Here is a 24935-nt window from a genome sequence, read left to right as displayed (position 1 = left end):
GTTCGAACATCTTTCGTTCAAAGCCAACATGAACTTTTTTAGCGATGTGTGCTACATCAGCTCTTTTGTAGGATTGGACCAGCCAGGCTTGTCTTTGCTCCCCAAAGGTATCAGAGACTTTTGGGTGCCTAAACCCCCCCCACCCACACCATATTTTAGAGTTGCTCCGACCCAGTCATCTAACCACCAATAGAAAGGCCCTTTAGTCAGAATTCCAACGCATCAACTGCAAGATCTGGGCCATACTTTTTAGAACAAAGTGGTATTTGGCATCTGTATACAACTACATTGAATTTGAAACTGCAGACCACATCATCACCAAAAGGTGTGGAAGACTACAGAAGACTTCTAAAGTGGAAGACAATAGAATCTTACCCATGGTGAAGAAGATCACTTTGGCAACATGTACTCAAATGAAAAATACACTTGAGGAAGTAGGCATGACATTTTCAAAGTCTGCAGTAAGGAGATGGCGTTATTGTGTAAATACAGAGGCAACACAACAAGTTGCAAACCACTGGTAAGGTTCAAGGACAGATAGGCCAGATTAAATCAAAATCAACTTTAAGCTGCACATCATCTGTCAAATATGGTGGATGCAGTGTTATGGCATAAGCATGTATGGCTGCCAATGGAACTGGATCCCTTGTGTTTATTGATAAGCTGACTGCTGATAACAGAAGCATTCTGAATTGTATAGATCTGTTTTTTTTTCTTCTTGCTCAGATTCAGCCAAACGCTGCAAAACTGATAGAACATCGCTTCTTACTGCAGATGGATAATGGCCCAAAGCATAGAGTGAAAGCTATCCAAGGCAAAGATATTGGATATTCCTCACTGGCCAATTCAGTCTTTTAATGCTTATGCATGCTTTTCACTTACTGAAGACAAGATTAAAGACAGAAACACCCACAAACAAGCAACAACTGCAGTTGCAATAAAGGCCAGGCAAAGCATCTTGAGGGAGGAAACTCAGCCTTTGGCCATGTCCATAGGTCCCAGACTTCAGGCAGTCGTTTTATTAAAGTATTGTAAGGTTTTATAATATTGTAAGACGTTATAATCTAATAAGAAGATTCCTGTGCCCTCACTGTGTTTTCTTATGCCTTATGGGGTTAACACATTCTATCTTCTGCACCCAGACGAGGATACATCCAAATAGCTCTTGCTTAGAACCCTTTTCTTTAATCAGGAGAATGCAAATGTACTGTATTCCCCCCCTCCTGTCTGTCTCCGGGTCTCTCTATGACTGACATGTTAATGACTGGTTCTTTTGATGTTAGGGACGTAGCACCGTTTAAATGTGCTCTCATTGCTGAGAATAAACAGAGATCTTCAGACATCATGCCTGCGTGTGTGTTTGTCTCTCCTGGTCGATCGGGCCCGGACCGGTAAGGTGTATCAAGGTGCAGCGGACACAACAAGCTAAAACTCTAGAGACAAGAGACTTAGGACATGAGACATGGTACACCCTGAACAGCCTAAAAACCTTTGTTCCAAAATTTATGGGCCTGACTTTATATACATTAAAGTGACCAAAAACGAGCTATTGTAAAGAAATGATGAGATAATCCATTAATATTGTCCAACACTGTTGTACCAGTACTGAGTGTGCTGTGTTGTAGGAAGCATAGGGTTAATGGAATTGCCCAAGGACACCTCCAGTGCACCAGTGGTGACCCCGTGGTGTAAACTCCCAAACCTCCAAATAGTTTTAGTGTCCTTTATCCCTTAATATTATTTAGCTGATTAATTTTAATATTCATGTCAATAATCTCAAATAATACTCTCACAAGACATTTTAACTTTTTATGACTTTTTTATGTCTTTCTTTGACTTTTTCTACTAAATCTAAAATCTTTAAATGTATTCATAAATTTTTAATCATACACAGGTTGTTTCTATCAACTATTACACCTGATAAAAGCCTGTGTGCCCTCAGCCTCATCCTTTATACCTCATAATACTTCTCTTTTATCTTTGTCATCTTTTCATACAGCTGCAATAAGTCCAATCTTTAAAAAAAACCAACACCATCCCTAATAATCTCAGTAGTTTCTGCTCAAACTGAAATCTCAAATTCATCTTCAAAATTATTTAAAAATCATTTGCCGCACAAATTCCTGCTCACCCTACTGTATGTTTGCATAATTTCAGTTTGGGTTTCATCTTTGACATAGTTTATAAAGTCATTTTTATGGGATGTATCAGGCCTTCGCTTCCCTTCAAGTGCTTCTCATTCATCTGGTCTTACCAGCTGCTCACTTGAAATACAATTTTGGGTTTTCTCCAGTTTTTATTAGTTCAAAGCCAAAGGCTACCCTCACTGTATATGTTCAAAATCTACTCGTTCAAACATCTGATTCAGTTATTCTCACTCTATTGATTGTTCCTCAGTTTCTCCCTCTCCTCAGGTATCTCATGTTAGCTGTGTTACCCGTTCTGGTTACCTTTATTTCCATGATAGTGCTCATCTCTGCCCATCTCTCACCTCCTCCATACCTTTCAACCGATTTGGCATTCTGTTGCTTGCATCATAACTAAGATTGCCTTATGCAACACATTCCCTTCAACAACTCCACTGGCTCCTTATCAAAATTTGTATTGATTTTTAAAAATTCCAAAGCCCTCCATAACCTTGTTCTACCATATCTTTCATAACTCGTTCTCCAGCCCTTTTTAAACTGCATCTCAAGACTCACTAATTCAGAATTGTTTATGGGGCAGGCTCTATTCCAATCTCACTCACTTTCACACGCTCTATAGCGTATCGTCTATACTGCTTTATCCTGTATACAGAATTGTAAGGGGCCTGGAGCCTATCCCAGGAGACTTCACGGGCATGAGGCGTGGAACACCTTGGACAGGATGCCAATCCATACACACACTCACATTCAAACAGGCAATTTGGGATCGCCAATTTGGCTAATCTGCATGTCTTTGGACTGTGGGAGGGAAACCAGAGTACCCAGTTGAAACCCACCCAAGGTGACCCAAGGTGGGAATCGAACCCAAACCCTGAAGGTGCAAGTTGACAGTGCTAAACACTAAACCAATGGGCCGCCCTGTGTCAGTCTTGTATGTTCTTTTATGCAATGATAGGTTCACTGTTATTATTGTTATTATTAATTACTGTATTTACTGTTTATTGCTATTTATTGATAGTCTGTATTTTGTATAGTGACCATGAATCACTTGAAAGGCTCACATAAACAAAATACTTCACCTATCAGTGCTTTTGATGTCATGGCTGACCAGCATATAACAGGTCACATGTGAAGGGTTTAATCCTTTCTGTGAGGGAAACTAAAGTTCCACCACTCCATCCTCTAATGTTTGAGGACAATATTCATTTCTGAGTGTGTGTGGTGTTCATAAGTAGAGAATAATTACAGAAGTTATTAAGTCCTCCATGTGGGACACACAGAGGCCAGTAATAGCCCTCTTCAGCTCCCCATCCTTCAGCTTTATTTCTGTCTGCCTGTGTCTCACTAAAAGGCTGAAGATTGACACTTAGCATTGGCCTAGACACTCTAGGTTCACAAGATTCCTGGCCAAGCCTGAGTAATTACAAAGCTAATCATTTCAGACACGGACCCATTCACAGACACACGCACAAAAGAGGGACCGGGCTCTCCAAACTGTTGCCTGATTAAAACTATCAATCTTTTTTTAATTACATTGATTTTTTTTAAAAAAAGAGGAAGTATCTGTCAGAAAGTTTGATTAAACAGTTTGTTTGACCAATTTAGGGGACACCTTCTTTTCATTACAGAAAGCCTCAAAATAAATGTCTTGTGGGTTGTTAGGAAAGGGCAGAGCAGAGAAATGAATATCCACTGACTTTTTTTTTTTTTTTTAATGGGATACACTGAAGCAGTCTGACCAGCACAGGATATTTCACCCAATTATACAGTATGCTTGCATACTACAGTACATAAAAAAGGCCATGCTATTAGACTTAAAATCTGTGTTTACTCTATGGTGCTGATATATTCTTCGATCTGATTGGTCATCTGATTGTAAAAACAATAGCAGGTTTTTTAAATGGGTGGCACGGTGACGTAGTGGTGAGCACTGTTGCCATGCACCTCCAGGGTCTGGGTTCGATTCCTGCCTGTGTGCATAGAGTGTGCATGTTCTCCCCATGTTTGGTGGGTTTCCTCCAGGTACTCTGGCTTTCTCCCACAGTCCAAAGACTTGCAGCTAATCGGCGGTCCCAAATTGCCCATAGTGTGTGAGTGCACGTGTGAATGTCGACCTGAGGTCCAGTTGCGAAATAAATGGGATTAAAAACAATGGTAATCACCTTTGGCCTCCACAATCCCTAATTGGACTACTGAGGTTCCTAGATGGATGATGGATGGCTTTTTAAATGTTTGATACGTTCTTATTTCTATAGTAAGAACTACTTTAGAAAAAAAAAAAACCTGCAGGGTCAATACAGTCCAAGATTATGTAATAAACAGATTTAAGAAATAAGTTATGTAATAAAGAAAGAAAGAAATTGATTTAACATTCCACAGGAATGTGGAAGTTTTAAATATAAGGGGAAAAAGTTTTAAATATAAGGGGAAAAATGAAACCACAATACATCATATGAGGTCTTATTCCACTTTTAAAGAAATAAAACTCTTTTTTTTAATAAACAAAAAAAGTAACCCGGTTGCACAAAAGTGCACCAGCTTTTAACCATGTGGCGTGTCACTGCGCTCAGATTTAAACCTCATGCTCAAATGTAATCATACACTTTCCATTAATAAAGTCATTCTGATCAACCCATTTCTTAGCATGCTCATGTCTGCTTTACATCTGAAACGCTGGCCTCCCAGGAGCTCCTTTAATGACCCAAACATGTGGAAATGGCTTCCACAGTCCCTAGTTGGACTATAGAGGTTCCTATATGGATAATGGTAGCTTTTTAAATGTTTGATACGTTCTTGTTTCTATAGTAAGAGCTACTTCAAGTCCAAGATTATTATACAGATTTAAGAAACTTAAAAAAGAAAAACACCCCACAGGTGTTAAATATAAGAAAAAAATAAATAAACCAAGATAAATCATATGAGGTCATTTTACACTTTTAATGGAATAACCCCCCCCCCCCTTTTTTTAATTAACAAAAAAAGTAACCCGGTTGCACAAAAATGAGGCTGCTTTTAACCATGTGGCGTGTCACTGCGTTTAGATTTAAACCTCATGCTCAAATGTAATCATCCAATTTTAATTAATAAAGTCATTCTAATCAACCCCTAATGAATAAAAGGTATTTCCAAAGCATTTTCTTTACATCATATTTGTTTCGTCCAACTGCCAAAGCCCAGCGTCCAAAGCAATCTTATTTTGAGTCATTCACGGTCAAAAAAGTGTCGATCAAGAAAGGGGCACAAAGAATTATTTGTACCATAAAACACACTAAAGGTCACCAACATTTCTTTTCTTCAGTTGGGACTGGGATGATAGAGGAACTCATGGACAGCTCAATGCACCGATCTCTTTTGGCACAAAACATGCTGTCTTTTTACTACACAGCTGGAAATGAAGAATAAATGAACCTTCTAGCACAATGCCGACCCAAAGCACCACCCCAAGTCAACAAAGGGACGTCTTTAGAGGAAGAAGGTTAACGTTTTGGAATGACTTGAATGGAGATATGCACAGGAGATCCCCTCTCCTGTCAAATATTTGCAAAGACAAGCGGAATAAAATTAAGATGTATGATGTTGAAACACCCCAAGAGACTAAGTGCTGTATTATTTGCAGACGGTGCTTTAACAAAGTATTAGTTAAGAATTGTGCACACATTTAAAAAACAATGTTATTATATGTCGTTCTATTTTTTTATCACATAAAATAGAAAAAGATCTGATGTGATTGTTTCAACCTCACTTTTTTTTTTTTTTGGAATTTAAACAGGTTTATGTATGAAAAAAGGCTCCAGTAACAGACAGGAGGTAAAGGTAAAGATGTTCCTTTACACATTTCCTCATGGGAATGTCAATAGTTGCAAAGGTCTTCAAAATTCTCACTAACAAGCAGCGTTTATTTGGTGTTAAGTAAAAAAAAGAAAGAAGAAAAGGCAAAGAAAAGAAGAAAAGACTGTTAATTCCTTTATACAGTAACTGAAGGGCTAACAGGATCTACAAGGGGTGTTCAAGTCAAACTGAGTCAGACTTTCGACTGTGGAGAATAAAATAATGCAGTTATGAGAGCAAAAACTACCTTTATTTCTCTATACACACGTAGACAAAATTGTTGGTACCCTTCGGTCAATGAAAGAAAACCTCACAATGGTCACAGAAATAACTTTAATCTGACAAAAGTAATAATAAATAAAAATTCTATGAATGTTCACCAATAAAAGTCAGACATTGCTTTTCAAACATGCTTCAATGGAATAAAAAAAATTAAACTCATGGAATAGACCTAGATAAAAATGATGGTACCCCTAGAAAAGACTGAAAATAATGTGACCAAAGGGACATGTTAATTCAAAGTGTGTCCACTAATTAGCATCACAGGTGTCTAGAATCTTATCATCAGTCAGTGGGCCTATATATAGGGCTCCAGGTAGTCACTGTGTTGTTTGGTGACATGGTGTGCACCACACTCAACATGGACCAGAGGAAGCGATGGAAAGAGTTGTCTCAGGAGATTCGAAAGAAAATTATAGACAAGCATGTTAAAGGTAAAGGCTATAAGACCATCTCCAAGCTGCTACAGTAGATGATCCTGTGACTACAGTTACACATATTCAGAAATTTAAGATCCATGGGACTGTAGCCAACCCCCCTGGATGTGGCCGCAGGAGGAAAATTGGTGACAAATCAAAGGGGCAGATACAAATGGTAACCCAAATGGGAACAAAAGAGCCCAGAAAGACTTTTAAAGAGATCCAAGGTGAACTTCATGCTCAAGGAACATCAGTGTCAGATCGCACCATCCATCGTTGTTTGAGTCAAAGTGGACTATATGGGAGGCGACCAAGGAGGACACCATTGTTAAAAACCGAAAAAAGCCAGACTGGAATATACTAAACTACATGTTGACAAGCCGCAAAGCTTCTGGGAGAATGTTCTATGGACAGATGAGACAAAAATGAAACTTTCTGGTCAAGGCACATCAGCTCTATGTGCACAGATGGAAAAATGTAGCATATCAAGAAAATAACACTTTCCCCACTGTGAAACATGGAGGAGGCTCTGTTATGATCTGGGGCTGCTTTGCTGCATCTCACACAGGGTGTCTTGAATCTGTGCAGGGTACAATGAAATCTCAAGACTATCAAGAGGTTCTAGAGAAAAATGTGCTGGCCAGTGTCAGAAAGCTTGGTCTCAGTCGCAGGTCATGGGGCTTGCAACAGGACAAAAACACCCAAGAATGGCTAAGAGGACATGGGAAAATTGGACCATTCTAAAGTGGTTCATTGGAAGTTGCTGAAACATGCCGTCTGGAAAAGGCGCCCTTCAAACCAAAAACAACTGGAGCAGTTTGCTTATGAGGAGTGGAAAGATTTCCATGGTCTGCTTTTACATCTGAAACACTGGCCTCCCAGGAACTCCTTTAATGGCCCAAACATGTGGAAAACATGTGGAGGTCCGGACTGTATGAGGGATGTTACAATAACCCCCACCCGAGGTATTGACATGTTCTTATAAAGTGATGTTGGTGAATGCATACTGTTCCCACAGACAGGAGCATCTCCGGCTCTTCCGCAAGTTAGCGACAAGTTATCAGCAGATTTTCAAGGATCAGGTGATCAGCCTCGAGTCACCTCGACCAGGTCATCATTTACGGACATACGTCCCGTTTGGAAACGTTTGCACCATTCAGATGTTTTACTGCGGCTAAGAGTCTCGTCACCCTACTGTGCTGGAAGTCTTCTGTAAATGTCAATCGGTTTTATGCCTTCATTCACGAGAAATTTCATCACAAGTCCTCATTTAACTTGAACGCCCCTCGTAACTTCTAGCATCATTAAATGTAATAAAAGTGATAAAAGTGTGACATTTTTTAATGAACTGAAGAATTGTAGTTGCTTGGCACGTTGCTGTTAGGAATAAGAGGAATGAAACATTCCAGGAAGTGCTGTTAAGCACAGGCTAATTAAAAAAGAAAAAAAAAATGGTTGACACATTTTTTGTTGTATTTTTGTAAGAGCATGTCAGCACCCATTTTTGTTGTTTGCTTCTATATATGAAACATGGCACTCGCAAATAATCAAAGACAATTTACCTTCCTGCACTTCCTGCACATACACTTAATAATGGCATTCTCATAATGCAATCTCTTATTTTCCACTATCTAAAAAGCCACCTGATTTGAGATGAACTGAACGTAACTGCTAATATTCACCTTTCCTGGAAAAAAAACTTCTTTGCTCATTTCTAAATACCAGAACAGGCAGCCTTTATCTAACCTCATTGTTAGCTCGATTGCTTTAATTAACCTGGAAGAGACTTGAATTAACCTCACATCACTGCATCTTGACTGCAGCACAGATGTTGCCTCCTTGTGAAAAAAAAAAAAACCTTAAACAAACCAGCCCTCCCTATTTAAAATCATTCACTTTCAACCAAATGCCTTCCATGATTATATCTGCAGTGAACCGCAGGCATGAAATACAAAATGCAAAGTATCAGTAGTAAAGATTACTGAAATGAAGAAAAAAAAAAAAAGAGATTTTATTTATTCATGTTATTCATATCGATGCCAGCTTTTCTGAGTCATTTGATGGGTACTAACGCAGTCACTCTTCAAATAGTTTACAATGTCTGGAGTAGAAATCTGAGATAGATAGATTGGATAAGATTAGATTAAATTAAATTAGATTAGATTAGATAGCCGCCTACCTAGTGAGCCTATGGAGTGAGCATGGAGCGCCAAAAAATTGAGGCACACGCCCATCACTGGCGCACACCGTGACAGAAACTTTTATAAAGCTCAGTGTGTGGCACGCTGGTGTAGTGGTTAGCACTTTGGCCTTACACCTCGAGGGTTCGATTCCCACCTTGGGTCTGTGTGCATGGACTTTGTATGTTCTCCCCATGCTTGGTCAGTTTCCTCGGTCCAAAGACATGCAGTTTAGGTTAATTGGCGTTCCCAAATTGCCCGTAGCATGTTTGTGTGTGTGCACTGTCCAGGGTGTACCCCGCCTCATGCCCTAAGACTCCTGGGATAGGCTTCAGGTCCCCATGAACTTGTATACATTACGATACGGTTTAGAAGATGAATGAATGAATAATAAAACACAATGATTTTTTATCCAGCCCCTGCTCTGTAGTTGTATTGTTTCACTTCCCCATGATGAATGATGTGTTATTTCCTAATCCGTACAAATGTTCCCACACTTCCAGCGCGATTAATGCCACTACCACAGCACTAATGTGTAAGAGACGCGTGATACCAACTCATGTCAGCAATGACATCATTTCAGCCCCGAGGCATAAAACACGGGGAACTCACTTCAGCACCTCACATGCCATGTGTTTTGATAAGACATTGTAAAAGACACTGCTGTGATTCAAAGCGATTCACAGCAACTCTGGCGAGGCATTTTGATTTATGCGACATCCGTGGCAGATGCTGAGGGCTTCAATTATCCTAGATAACCCAATAACTATGTTCTGTTTTGTACTATGTGGTTTTCTTTTCTTAAAACAGTCTAATAGATGTGTCAGAATAATTCTGTTGTTTTCTGTTGTTGCTGATGTATGGTCCTGTAAATGAACAAATGTTTTTTTTTTATGCATAAAGAGAACACTTAGTCAATACTCAGACGTTATTATATAAAATTGAATATATATATTACAGAGGCACTTATTCACAAAGAGTTAACACATACACAGCAGATCATATGCACATATGTTACACACATATGTCACGCTAATATTTAGTTCGAGCACATTTAGCAGTGTACAGTGTGGCCAAGTCATGTGTGAAAATGTTCCCTCATGCTCCCAGACGCACTCTGTTACAGTTTGAGTCCTGCAATATGTTTGTGCCATCAGGGAGGAAAAACTCCATAGATGTGATAACCTGGTCATTCAGCACATTCAGGTCATCAGCTGACTTCATTTTTTGCCACATCATAACACTGCCTCTGCAGGTTTGTATTGTAACCACTATGCATTATGGGTAAATCGCTTCTTGCCCTTCTCTTCTTCCCATCACTCCAAAGTTCAATCTTTATCCTTTTAAGCAAATTGAAGACTTTATTCTGGTTATTCCACTGTTGATTTTGAATAATGCACCTAGCATTTAAGTGATCTCTATTCATAATTGTAAGCATCATGTATGTGCTTCCATTCTTACCCTGATGCTCATCACTCTGAAATAGGCTCAATCTGGACTCATCAGCTCATCACATGACTCTTTTCTATTGCTCCAAAGTCCAAACTCTATGCTCTGATTAGTCTCACTAACAAGTGGTTTTCTTATGGCCAAACAACTGTTTAGTCTCAATCCTGTGAAATCTTGTTCACTGCGTCTGCGGACATGGTTTTACTTTTTCTACAAAACATTAATGCAATGTAAATGAGTGACTTTTTGTTTTTTGTTTGTTTTGCCAAACACTGTATGTACTGAATAACGGTGTAATAATGCACCAATTCCACTATTAGGATTCAGCAAATGTATCCACCCTGACATGAAATTTAGATGCAGATTGTTTACTCATATTTTATTAGCTACCAGTCATAAACAACAGAATAAACTGTTGGCCAATTAGTGTTAGGTAAATTTCCTAGTTGCACATGCACTTTATGTTGTCTCTTTTGTGTAAAACTTTACGTTCACCGTTAACATAAAATGTCAAGCCTTGTCTCAGCTAGTCGGCTAATTAGGTTTCTTAGTTAGCTAATTAGTTTTTGTTAATTTATGTTGTATGTAGCACCTTGGTCCTGGAGGAACGTTGTTTCGTTTCACTGTCTACTAAACTGGATATGGTTGAAATGACAATAAAAGACGACTTGAGTGATATTGATTTGATAGCGAATTTTTTAGATCTGGTTGTACAACTTACATTTTCTAAGTTAATTTACCTTTAGTTTGGGGCTTATTATTAATATAAATAATAACTAGGGATTGGGGTTTGCATGTTCTCCCCACGCTTGGTGGGTTTCCTCCACACACTCTGGTTTCCTCGAACAGTCCAAACCAGACATGTGCTGTAGGCAGGTTAGTGTTTACAAATTACCCACAGTGTATGATTGGGTGTGTCAGAGTGTAAATACAAAAATCTTGTGCTCTAAGTTCCGTGAGATAGACTGCACCCCCCCCATGTGACCCAACACAGGATAAGCGGTAAAGACAATAGCTGGATACTGTAGATGCATAAATGCTGTTTCATAGATGTCATTTACAGACAATATCTATACCACTGTTTGTAATTTATAAAATATTTTACTTGAATATTTTAGTGCTAGAACTACAGATGGTGTACATGGTGGCTTAGTGTCGGGCACTCTCACCTCCAGGGTCTGGGTTTGATTCCACCTCGGGTCTGTGTGCATGGAATTTGCATGTTCTCCCTGTAATCATACTACGTGGAAATAACATCTTCCCTGGAATTAGTTAAATGAATTATAGCACTAAGTGTTTATTATATAATTTTTTTTTTTTACATATGTGCACATTAAAAAAAAAAAATTCAACTAACTCTTTCATCCTAGAAACCATTCTGCTATGCACGTCGTGCTCATTTTGCTTTCGTGTCTCGTTGTGGCTGTGCACACGTGCGTGTGTGTGTCTACGCGTGTGTTGCAGCATGAAGTAACAGTTGACATGGTGATGAATCATGGCGTACAGTGACAAGCTAAACTGACCTTCCCTGCTGTCGAGTCAATTACTGTTCAATTAGGACACAGGGCACTGGTGGAGAGCTCGGAGCAGAAGCATATGGCAGATACACGCTACCTCACTGCAGGGACTCACGACACTATCACAGCACTATGAAAGTGCAAAGTGGAGCGTCAGACACTCATATGAAAGCGCATTTAGGAGTGAGCAATACAGCAAAACATTAGAGTATTACATAATAGATTATATTTATCGCAAGCTGTAATTCAGTTTTGTAAGTCCAGGCTTTTTTTATTTGTTGAAAATAATACAAATATTAACTATTTAAAAAAAAAAATGGAAGAAAATAGCTGCTTGAACAAAAAACAAAAACAAATAAATGACCACCTGGAATTAACTAAGCAAACGGTTATTGGATAATTACTGCAATAATTTATATGGTCAAGCTATAAACAAGTTATTTAACTCTGACTGATGGAGTGAGTTGCTTTTCATTTATTAAACAACCAAGTAGGAAGACGTATCCTGTGATTGTTGCAAAACAACTGAGAAAAATTGCTAAAACTACAAAAATTAAGAACTGAAAATTGCATCATTAAAACCTAAAAAGTATAGTAACGATTGTCATCTTTCAAGAAAAAAATGTTGTCGGAATATTTTGAATAATAGTGATTGGAGATCAATATAATGTTTTTTGAAATCAAATTGTGAAAAAATAAACAAACAAACAGTAGAACTCATGATTAATAGTCGAGGTAAGAGCAGTTCTACTGTACATGCACAATGTGAAGAGAACTCAAGGGATTGGCACTAAACAGCTGTGTCGCCTTATGAAAGCCACTTATTAGTTAGACTTCATTTTGCTATAGGGAGCATAACATTTTTTTTTTCCATCGGTGCATTTTTCCATCCTTTGGGATGTGCTTTACGCAGGGTTCTGACTCGCCCATCATCAGTACGAGATCTTGGAGAGAAATTAATGCGAGTCTGGATGTGACATTAAATGTTGTTACGTTCCATAATCTTATTAAAACGATGCCACCTGCCATAATTAAACCCAAATGCAAAACCCAACGAAATATAAGAGTGTGTGGCGTTTTTTTTTTTAGCCATTAAGATTTAAAACAGTCCTTCCACGGATGATATTATTCAGCTTCTGAGGCCCTACAATTCCTCAGGTACATGACTCCACTCGCATAATTGGTCTGAACTAGAGATTCAATGAGTACTGTATTTTTTACTTGTTAAACTGCAGTATGACGAAACCTTCCCTTTTACTTTCCACTGTCTGACTTCTTTTTTTTTTATGCGTTTGTTAATCTGTAATAGATGGCAGGCTTTCTATACTGTCTATGCATTTGAATTGGTTTAAAAATCATAACTTGTTCAGTCCAAATAATGCATTTGTGTTTTGTTAAATTTCAATTATGTGAATTCTATGACAAGCATTTATTATTTTAGATGAAAAAAAAAAAGGAAATTAATTTACTCTGAATTACACAAGATGCACATGCTGTGCAGATCTATCAAGTTTCTTCAAAACAAACATAATAAGCTGCTAAATTGGCTGTTTTCTCTCATCTATAACTTACAGCCAAGAACGACTCTGGCAGCGAAGAAGGTTCGGTGTTTCCTCTTTTACGTGGCTCTAGAGAAGTGAGGGGAAGTGAAATGCAAATACATTACATTATTGAAACAGACAGTGTGTCTGAATACAAACACGGGTATTAACGAGACCGGCTGTTGGTTTGTTCTGCTGTGTTTTTTATTTGGGCGTTGAGACGAGAGGTGTGCGCTGGGACACAATTAAGCTGTCGTATATACATCGTGTGGGCAGAAGGTCTTACTTTCATGTGGGGCTTAAGCGGTCGTGTACAGTGTAAAGCTCACAGGACTATATTCATTTACACAAACACGCGGTGCTAAGGGAAACCTGATAAATGCCTCCTACAGCCTGCGCTATTCCCAAACACCACATGTGCTTAGATAAAAAATATATATTTTTATAATACCAAGATAAACAAACAGCAATTTGCCAAGGGCTGAGCTGGTAGAAGAGAAAGATTTAAATATCCCTGCAGAGATGCAGGTTTGTACAAGGTTATGGCAAATATTATGCTGTCAGAACGATGCCACTTTCAACAGACTGAACTGGACACCCCATCTTGCAGCATCCTCAGCACCCCACATGCACTAACCACATACAGGTGCAGGTAGAGATAGTCTTCTTTTGGTAAATGACTAATGTCGCGGCCGCTTAGTCGTCACATGGCAGGGTCAATCCCTTAAACCTTAAACCACACAAACCTTTTATCTCAGCAGAAATGCATTCATCGCGCGTTAAATCCCTTTGCTGATCTGTGGTGTGCCGATCTTATCAATGTCAAACAATGGGTGATGGACACAGTGAAATAGACAGTACCACTGTTGGTTTGTTATATACTGTATTAAGGGTTAGTAAGGGTTATACAATTTAATCCAATGCAATTATACAAACTGCATCTTATATGCAGGATGATGCAACGTGACATCTTCTGGAATAAATTAGAGTCTAATGTTAAGTGCAGCTAATAAGAAACAAGTTGCAGTAGTCACAACAGACAGACATCTCTACAATCCTAAATAGATATAAACGATTTACACAAGCCACCCACTTGATGGTAAACTTTATAGAAACGCTGCATGGTAACAACAATAATAGTAGTGAGTCAGTACGATTAATTACACTTCAAACACACAACTTAACACAAGCTTTGTGTAATATACTGTACCATTCCATACTGTATAAGCTAGTGTCAAATAATGCAAAAGCCTTTAAGCTCTTAGTGGTTCTTTGAGAAGCACCAGAAAAAGGGGAATTTCTGTTTAGACACTTTGTCTGAGAGCAAGGCTTTGTGCCAAAGACAAAAATTGTTGCATGAAAAATTATAGTGAGCGGCTTATAGCAGCGTGGGTCAGTAACACTTTATTTTGGAAGCAGAAAAAGGGGAAACCAAGAGCTATGATTCTTTACTATACGAGATATTCTGAATAAATATAAACCTCTTAATATAGACAGGGTTAGCAACAGTGAGAAACAGCTCTAATTAACAGCCAAACATATGGCAAAATGTTCAGAGAGATAAGGAAATGTATATATATACATATATATAAAGGAAATAAAACTGAAAGATGTGACATCTGTCAGAAGCCTCAAAGTCAGCACAAATATTAAAATTTAAATAACCAAATGAATATTAATGACAAAATGTATAGATTAAAGGAGCATTTAAACAGTTTGACAGCAAAATGAGATAATTCCATTTATGTCGTTGTTATGAAAAAGTATTAATTATTTTATTATTATATATAATAATATATATAATAATATATATAATAATGTTTTTCAAAGGAAGCAAGAGTATTGCTAGCTGAATATTGTTTTAATATTATTACCTAATATTAATATTTGTTGTTGTTTTTTTCTTTAAGTCAAAAAGAAACAATTGACTGTTTGGGGGTATTTGTGATTCATGTTTTTTTTTTTATATGATTACACATACCACTATTACTTACCACCCACAGGTTTGGCAGAATGGATAAATCAGCCTCCAGTTGTGTTTGTGGCCATTTTAATATGCAGTTTATTGTCAAGAATATGTTGGTTAAGTTTTAATAAAAAATAAATAAATATAGCAAATTACCCACCATTGCTTTGTTAAGTATATACTGTAATATGGTGTTTGCACAGCATCCAAATCACATAATCTCGTATTTTAAAGAACATATCTTGTGACCTTAAGTCATGTACTTAATGAATACAACAGCAGTAACAAAGTAAAAACATTCTTATTCTTGGCTTCAACATTGTCCAAAAAATTATTGATCACATTTAGTTAATTCAAGGTAGCTTGCTGATCATGTGACTAGAAGCTGGTTAGCAATGTAGCTCAGGAAACACAGCAAAGAGGTAAGAGGCAAGTCAAAACAACTTAGCACTTAAGAAGTTAAAAACGAAGTGATGTTAAGGGTTTTTCATGATGTCATGTTTTAATATGTAACATGGATGTTTTATTCCACATGTTGCTTTAAGCATTGACGTTTTTTAAAGAATGTTATGTAGCAGTTTATAGGCAACCTTATGATATATTTGGGAAATAAAAATTTTAGGTCTTTAACTTCATATAATGAGTTAAAGACCTAAAATGGAGTAAACTGTGTTTTGCTGTCAAACTCTTCATTTCCATACATAAACGTGCAAATTTTGTAAACTAGGTGATATTAATAAGAATTTTACAAATGTTTTTATTTTATAAAACAAAGCAGAGGAAATAAATTTTGCTTTGTGATTAATAAAGTACTTTATCTATCGAAAAATCTGTGGCTATTTTCCAAATAGTGGAAAATAAGCACAATGATATGGTTGGAATAAACTAACTGTTTATACTGTAGGTAGTAAACCTGTAGTGGGAAAAAGAAAATTACTGAAAGAAGATGAGATTAATGCAACTTTCTTTAAGCACATTTTGTAAACTTGTACTCATGTTTCTGATCTTTTTCTTTCTGACGGTAAATACATTTTTAAAAAGTGCTTCAATATAAGATGAGCCTCAGTTTTAAGATGGTATAACATGGGTTATATCTGTCAATCACTTTGTGCTCTGATGCACGGTGTATGTTTTTAGCCGACTGAATCTGGAGGATATCCTTTTTTAGTGCTATGCTGTTTCTTTCCCCTTAATAACAGTGTTGAGTCTTGACAGGAGTTCTGCCTCTCTGGCCATCACAGTGTGTTGTCGTGGTCTTCTGTAGGAGTATTTCACTGAACCTGATGTTCCAGTGGCAACTGAAAGAGCCCAGTGTTTCATGGGAAATAATTATAAGCATCATTATTGCTGCTTTGCAAAGCATGCGTCCACACCACTGTGGCCATCATATGGTTTCAATATTTATGATTTTTTTTTATTTTTTATCTAGATGCAGATCTTGCATAATTAAAAGTAGCACTGGCACTGTGTGTGTGACAATGTGTGAGTGTGTGTTTTGGCTTTTGCTTGAGCCCCACGGGCAAGGCTTCGTAATGAGGCTAATTAGCAGATTAAAAGATATGCTCTAGACAAGCTCTTGTGAATAGCAATGAGAGGTAGTGGTACACACAAAACACACAGACTTCTTTCTCTTGTTTTCTCTGCCTACAGGTCATAACAAGGGTTTAGTTGGCCTGACATGATTTTGGTCACAAATGTGCTTGTTAACTGTTGCCATTTCTTTTGGTTAAAAAAAAGAAAAAAAGGGCATGGAAAAAAGTGGAGGAAGAAAAAAAAAAGACTGAACACAGGAGTTATTGCACCGACACATTCTCTACGTCTTTTTCTTACAATTTGCGATTCATTTTTAGATTGTGATGAGATGAAGGTACAGTATTTTATACTTTAAGACTGAATGTTTTCACTTAAAATGTGGTTATTTTCTAAGAGTTACTTGCATTTACCTAATCAGTTGTGAACTGTATGATAATTATAATGGTAACAATGGTAATTATCATGGGTCTGCTGAACCATGCATAAAAAGTCAAAAACATTTCTTGGTCGTGTATATGGTTGTTAATAGATGCAGTGTTTTGTACCATATGTGCTTCTGTCTCCTGTTCTCTCTGGATGTAGCGTGCTCCCTCTGCTTCTCTTATGAATTATACAAAATCTGAATGCATACATCAAGGCTTTCCTCATAGGACTTAAACACTCAACCTGAAATGTATTGGGATTTTCAGCTGTTTGGCAACAAATCAGCATTGACCTACATCTACTACACTATTACCAGTCAAAACTTCAATATTGTTTTTTTAGTGATTTATTTTCTACATTCTAGATAAGATTGTAAAATGATTTATAAAATGCAACATATACAATTTGGCATTTAAATAATAACAATTGATTTTTTAACCCCCTGTCTCAGTGTTTGGTGGGTTTCCTCAGGGTACACCGGTTTCCTCTCACAGTCCGAAAAAAATTGAGATTAGATCAATTGCCATTCCTAAATTGCCCATGTGTACTGTACATGTGTGTGTTTGCCCTGCGATGAATTGGTTCTCCTGGAATAGGGTCCAGACGCCCTGCAACCCTGTACTGTACACAGGACAAAGCGTAAGCGAAAGATGAACAAGTGAGTGAGTGATTATTTAAAACCCATCAAGCCCCATGATGAAACTGGCTTTCATGCAGAACATCCCAGGAAAACGAGACCAAAACTTACCTCTGCTATAAAGGAAAAATTCATTTAGAAAAACCAGCCTCAGAAATCACTAATTAACAACCAGCACCACAGATTAGAGTCACTATGAATGCTTTACAGATCACAAGACACATCTCAATATCAACTGTTCAAAGGAGATTATGGCATATTTTGGATGCCTTCAGTGTTGTTTTACACCGTAGAAAGAAATAAAAATCATGAAATTGTGTCCAATGTGTTGACTGGTACTGTATTTATAGTTTGTTGCTTATGCCTATTGTAATGTACTGTACAGTAAATAAAAGAATATACTGCGCAGCCCAAAAAAAAAAAAGAATTAAATCACCACCTGGAAGAGTTTTAACTAATCAAACAGTTAAAACCCTTCCATTAGATAATTACTGCAGTGATAAATAGGGTTAGGCTGACAATGTAAAACTTAACCCTTACTGATGAAGTGAGGAACAACTCATTATTCTTAAACAACCATGTCAGAAAACAAAAGAACATCAAATAAAAACTTTTTTTTTTCTGACTGATAAAAAGAAAGAGTATTCCCGCATCAAGAAAAGAAAACAACTTAGGAGAAGCTGAAACTACTCAAATTGAAAACTCAGGAAATGTAAAATGTAAAAATGATTAAAACGTGGAAGGATAGTGGTGAACCAGCATCTTCAAGGAGGCAATGTGGTCGGAAAAAACATCCCGAATGAGCATTGTGGGAGAGTAGTTAAACACACACACACACAAAACACAGTCACTGCGTTTAATAGTGAAAGTAAGAACACAATGTAAAGAGAACTCAAGGGATCGGGACTAAACAGCTGTGTAGCTATAAGAAAAAAAGTGGAGTGTGGAGTATTGTAAAAAATTTATGTAGTCAGATGAGTCCAGATTTAGCCTGTTCCGGAGTGATGGGCACATCAGGTTAAGAAGAAAGTCAGATAAAGTAATGCACACATCAAGGTTGGTGCCTACCGTATCAGACACATACCAGATCTGAGTTTGCTACTGTAGGTCAGGTCTTGGTTCAGCAACATTATGTGCCCAAAAATGAGGTCAGCTGACAAGCTGACACAGGCATATTCCAAGAAGATGATGCTGGGTTTAATTGGACTAAAGAGACCATTGTGAAAGAGTAGTTCAGGGAGCATGAGACGTCATTTGGACACATTGATTGGAAATGTTGTGGCATTACATGAGTTTATCGAAAGCCTCCTAATGCCATATGAAAGCAAAAGGAGGTTCAACGAAAACATTGGCCTGGCAGTGTATAATAATAATAATAATAATAATAATAATATAATAATAACATTTTGCAGAAACATCAGTCAGTCAGTCACAACAGTGGACAGCAGCGGTACCAGTAACTAACGTTAGGCTACTTTGTAATTTCTTTGCTAATTATATTTGAGGTGTATTTAGGAGCCAAAGGACATGTTCTCATTACAAGCCTGAAGTGACTCAATAATTTTTTTGGGGATGTCTTAAACTCAAATCTGATGCTTGGCAGATCAGATCCGAGTCACTTTCGTATATGCTACTAGATCAGATAAACATCAGATACACGGTCATCCGAGTTGCGTGAGAATGAACAGATTCATGTAACTTTTTGCCTTTTTAGTGCAACTTCATAAACTTTTTGACAACTTTTGTGCATGATTATGGTGCTTACATCATCAGTCAGCACCAGCAACTCAGGGCTTTCATAACAGTACTAGGACTAGTGGCTAAAACAGCTACAGAAGCTTCTAGCCTTCTTCCTTCTTCTTGACTTCAACAAATACAATTAGCTTGCTGTCCTTCAGAGCAAAACCCCAGCATATTTTTGCTAATATAAAATCAAATCTATTGTTAGAAATGAATGAGTGCCGGAAAAAGGTATTAGTGCTATTAATTTGCAGATGTTTGATTTGTCATAACATGTTTACCTCAGGTGTATATGCAATTCTGCATGGATTTGGAGGCGTTTGCTAGCGATAGCATTAGCTCATACAAATGAGTAGAGGCTATAAAATACTGCATACACTCTGCTCTATGTTTCATAAAATGATGTGCAGGTAATGTTAATATCGACATTTTAAACTTTCTAATTAATAGCTAATTAACTGTTCTGAGATTGAACCCCCAAATAGCGTAAAATGGAAAGCTAGTGTCCTATGTAGGGTGTACAATCCCTTGTTCCACACAACAAGTAGTGTTTAGAGGTTAGACAGGGCTTTTGGGTTCAGCCTTGTGTAAGAAGCTGGTTAGCATTGTAGCTCACGAAACACATCAAAGAGGTAAGAGGCAAGTCAAAACAGCTTAGCGCTTAGGAAGTTAGCAAATCCTGAGGAGATAAAGTGTTGTTTAAGATGTCATAATGTTAACAGATGTGTTTTTAAGGGCCATATAATATAAAATAGGATCGTATAATGTAATATATAACATAACGTGGACACAACAGGAACAAGGAAAACATGCAAAGAAACTTTATTTATACAGACAGCAGCCTGGGCTATGAGGACTTTGGAGCTGTGAGGTGCTACCAACTGCACCACTGTGCTCCAACTTATCTAGTTAAAAAAATTTTTAAAAAGATAATCTCAGAATAAAAAAATGATTTAATTTTAACATTTAATCAGAATGATCAGAAATTTGGCGAAAAAAAAAAACTAAACAAAAAGGTGTTTTTGATTTCAGCAATTACTGTAGTAAAATCAATCCATACAGTACTTCCATCTATCAATCATCTTTATGACTTATCCTGCTTAGGGTCGCGGGGGCCTGGAGCATATTCTTAAGAGCTCAAGTCAGGGTACACCCTCGATGCGGTGCCAAGAGCACAAGCACACAGACATACAATACAATACAAGCAATTTGGAAATGCCAATCAGTCTACAATGAAGGTGTTTAGACTGTGGGAGAAAAACAGAATACCCAGAGGAAGCCCAGTCAGCACAGGGAGAAGACAGACTGGAAGTGAGATATGAACCCCCAACCCCAAATCTGAGGTGACAGTAACCATAAAGCCACCATGCCAGCTTAGGAAATATCAACAAAAAAAAAGGGTTTAAAAGCTTCTTGCTTTCCTCATAATTCTCAGAAATGCAGCCACACTATTAGCCACGCGACCACCAACACCGATAAGCACATTTGAGGATCGGGTGTGACACGCTGTCGGCACTCACACCGCTTTCAAACGATCAATCGAAGTTGACGATTTCAATGAGATTTCAACTTTTCTGATCCGATTCAAAGTGCTTTCCCAGTATCAAAAGCATGCTCAGATCACCATGATGAGACCAACAAGCAAACATTTTGCAATATTCATCAAGGACTAAATTAAGACGTAAAAATATAATGCCTTGCATGGAGGAAAGTCCCAAGAGCTATGGAGTCCAGAGTTGATATCTCATTTCTGCAACAATCTACCTTTTTTCATTAGTTTCACAGAAGTTAATAAATAATTCATACTGGTTACTAAATGTGCTTCAAGATGAATAATTTCTAACCAGTACAACATGACAAAGACATGAATAACCCAGTCGGAGCCATAAATAGGTTATAATATCAATGTCATTAATATCAGCATCTAATTATTTTTATCTAATTATCTCATTCGAAATATTTTTCACATTCTATCATATCACTCAGTTGTTCCCATTTTTCTTTAAACTACACATTTTGGATCATTTTGTATTTTTACTTCGTATTTCATCCTAATAAAGTCCACTGAAGTTCACATCAATACACAAAGCTCAGGTAAAGACCAGCAATTTCTGCACAAATACAACAGACATCAAGCATCAGTTTCCCAAATCACTACACACACGCACACAAACATCACATTCTTACCAGTCCTGGAGCTTTTTCCTGGTACCGTTTGCTACTTTAAGATGCTGTGTGCAATGAGGATGGAGAGAAGGATAAAGGGAGAAGGAGTTGAATGAGGCAGATGGAGATACAGAGTCGAGAAATCAGGCTCGCTTATAGCAGTGAGGACAAAGTAGTGAAGGCGAGGATCCGTGTGGGTGTGTGTGTGTGTGTGTGTCAGCGAGAAGATGCAGAGCGTAGTGGCAGCTTCACTACGAAGCTTTCTCTCGCTTCCTTCCCATCTCCCCACTCAGTTTCTCTCCCTCCCACTCCGCTCTCCCGTTCTGTCTTCCCCCTGCTCACCCTCCCTGACATCATTTTTGTGTAATATAGCACCATTCACACCATGCACTGTGGCCACTTAAGGGCTTTGTGCACTCCAGGGCTTTTGTTCTCATCTATTTTTTAAAAATATTGTTCTCTAAATGTAACCTAAATATAAAATGTGGTCGCACCTAAAGAAAAAACAAACTTAAATACTGTAAACACATACTGTATAGTGTGTACGATGATAATCTGTAATATGATGCAAAATTCTGTTGATATTAATGGAATTAAAAACTTGATAGCATTCATGAATAGAGTATGGTTATGGGCAAGAAATGGTCCTCGTGCATCCATTAGCTCTTTTTTAGATGGAGGAAAAACAGACATCTGTAACGCAGTCTTAAATCACTTTTGTGCTGCTTTTTGATCGTGATGTCGAAATGGCTGTGATGACACCCGGAGCCAGATGATGAAGAGCCAGACGTTCAATTATTTCCTTTAAAAATTGAAATTATATAAAATTACACTTTGCTTACTATGGTATGTTTGTGACATTTTTACTATTAGCAACCTTATCATACTGTAGGTACATATATTATATGTATAATAACCTGGACCCCTAAACAATTAAAGTACGGTATTTCCCCCCAAAAAAAACTAAAACCTTGCTCTTATGTGCTTTCTGAATTATTTGAATTCAGTTTTGTTCTTTTTTCCAAAAATCACCTTATTATTATTATTTTTATTTTTAGAATAGCTTTTGCACAGAACCTTGGTCATTTTTTAAAACATGCTTAAAAAAATATTTGATTTGACTTGATTACACTCGCTTACTTACTCACTTACGTACTCATTGTCTATACCACTTTATCCTGTATACATGGTCACAGGGTGCTTGGAGCCTATCCAGGAGATTCAGGACATGAAGCATGGTACACCCTGGATGGGGTCTCAGTCCATCGCAGGGCACACACACACCTAAAGAAAAAATTATGACATAAATACTGTCAATTATTTCACACTACGGGCGATTTGGGAACACCAGTTATCTTAATCTGCATGCTTTTGGACAATGAGAGGAAACCCATCGAGCACGTGGAGAACATGTACTGTAAACTTCATGCATTCAGACCTGATCTACAATTATGGGTATAATTATAATATTATAATATATATTTATTGTTTTGATAGTAATATGTGAGTCTTCACTTCACGTACAATTAATATCCTGATAATCACCACCTCTTTATTTTTAATAATAATAATGTATTATATATATATATATATTATTATTATTATTATTATTATTATTAGAGCATATTAGTAAAAACATTTAATGCACAGCAGATTTTGTCCATGCATTGATATATTTAGTTATATTTAGATAAATGAATCAAGCAACGTTAATATTATGACCAATATTGTGATATTGCTTTTACGAAACAGTTCCATTTAATATCAACAGATTTGTTTGCTTATTTAACAACATGGCAAAGACACGTATTACCCAGGCTGAGCTATAAATAACTTATTTAGCTCCGCCAACACATCTCCTTCCGTGACTGGCAGAACTAACTAACCGTGACTGGCAGAGCTGGCAACCGACAGATAGCGACTGACAGTTAGTGTAATTAACAGGGCTGAAAGTAGTTTTAAATTCTTACCGGTGCTGTGTAACTAAAAGGTAAGGGGAAAAAAAAATAGGGGATGTGAAGGACAGTCCTGAGAAACTTAGGAGATTTACTTTAGATTTTCACTGTAGAACATCAAATTACTTCTGGGGTTCAAGGTTGAATCCCAAATCGCATTAAGTGGAAAGCTAGTGCTCTATGTTCTGTAGGGTGTAAAATCCCTTGTTCCACACACCAAGTAGTACCCTTGATCATAGGGATTAGCCGTAAACGTGACAACATGTACTGTTTCGAGGCGTTTCAGAACAATGAAGGTAAAGTGTTGTTTAAGACGACATAACATTATCAGATTGGTTTTCTTGCTGTGACTGGCTTTGAATGTAGGTTTTGGCAGGCCGCTGCTCTCCCCTCTTTCCACTACTTCGGACTGTACTAACCTACTGTTCATCCATGCTGGCGACTGACAATACGTGTAGTTAACGATTATTAGAACACCTGTGACGCAGAGTGAGTCAAATATACAGTAGTTAAACATCCCAGTGCTGTTGTGCTCTATTATCTCCATGCCTCTCGTCCAATCGGATCAGATCAGAACTAACTGTTGTATAATTCCTGTTTTATCAGCTATACCCTGCAAGCTCTCATACTCAAAAGTTCTGAAAAGGGAAAAAACAAAAAGCACAAAATCTCGAAGACTCTACTGTAAGCAAATCCTTAGTGACTGTTAGACTCTGCTTACAGAAAGCTTCCCTGAATAGATTATAATACACTCTTCTTTGTTAAACTGCAAAATGTATTTGTGACCCATTAATTGTTTGTCTTAGTCTAGACATACTCTATTGTAGGATTATGCATTGCATCTGCTATACAAACCCATACAAATGAACTTTACCCACAGCAACAATATGAATTTAAAAATGCTCATTAATCCATGGGCTAGTTTTACTTCTGATTTGAATTACACTTGGCATTTATGTCAGAGAATTAAACTACATCTTCTGACCAATCAGTATCGATTTACCAGCACGGAGGTGTTTCATACCACAGCGTTTGGAGTTCTCAAATAGGAAAGAGTGGATTCATATTTTATAACAGCACGGCTCTGACAGTATCCTGGCTGTAATATAAATGAGAACTATGCGCTTTCCAGTTTCTCTGTAATATGACAAGCTT

General features: G+C 37.5%; 1 protein-coding gene across 1 annotated transcript in view; it reads right to left on the bottom strand.

The window, feature by feature from the left end:
- The window catches only part of thsd7bb (thrombospondin, type I, domain containing 7Bb), a 96223-nt gene extending 74216 nt beyond the window's left edge, over positions 1-22007 (bottom strand). The window contains exon 1 of the mRNA XM_053513904.1: positions 21847-22007. The gene's annotated coding sequence lies outside the window, so the exon portion shown is untranslated. The remainder of the gene's footprint in view (positions 1-21846) is intronic.
- Between the last annotated feature and the right edge of the window lie 2928 nt (positions 22008-24935).

The sequence above is a fragment of the Clarias gariepinus genome, chromosome 15 (genome assembly GCF_024256425.1).
Source record: "Clarias gariepinus isolate MV-2021 ecotype Netherlands chromosome 15, CGAR_prim_01v2, whole genome shotgun sequence".
Lineage (NCBI taxonomy): Eukaryota > Metazoa > Chordata > Actinopteri > Siluriformes > Clariidae > Clarias > Clarias gariepinus.
Note: the sequence above shows the minus strand (reverse complement) of the source record. Positions and strands in the feature narration are given on the sequence as shown.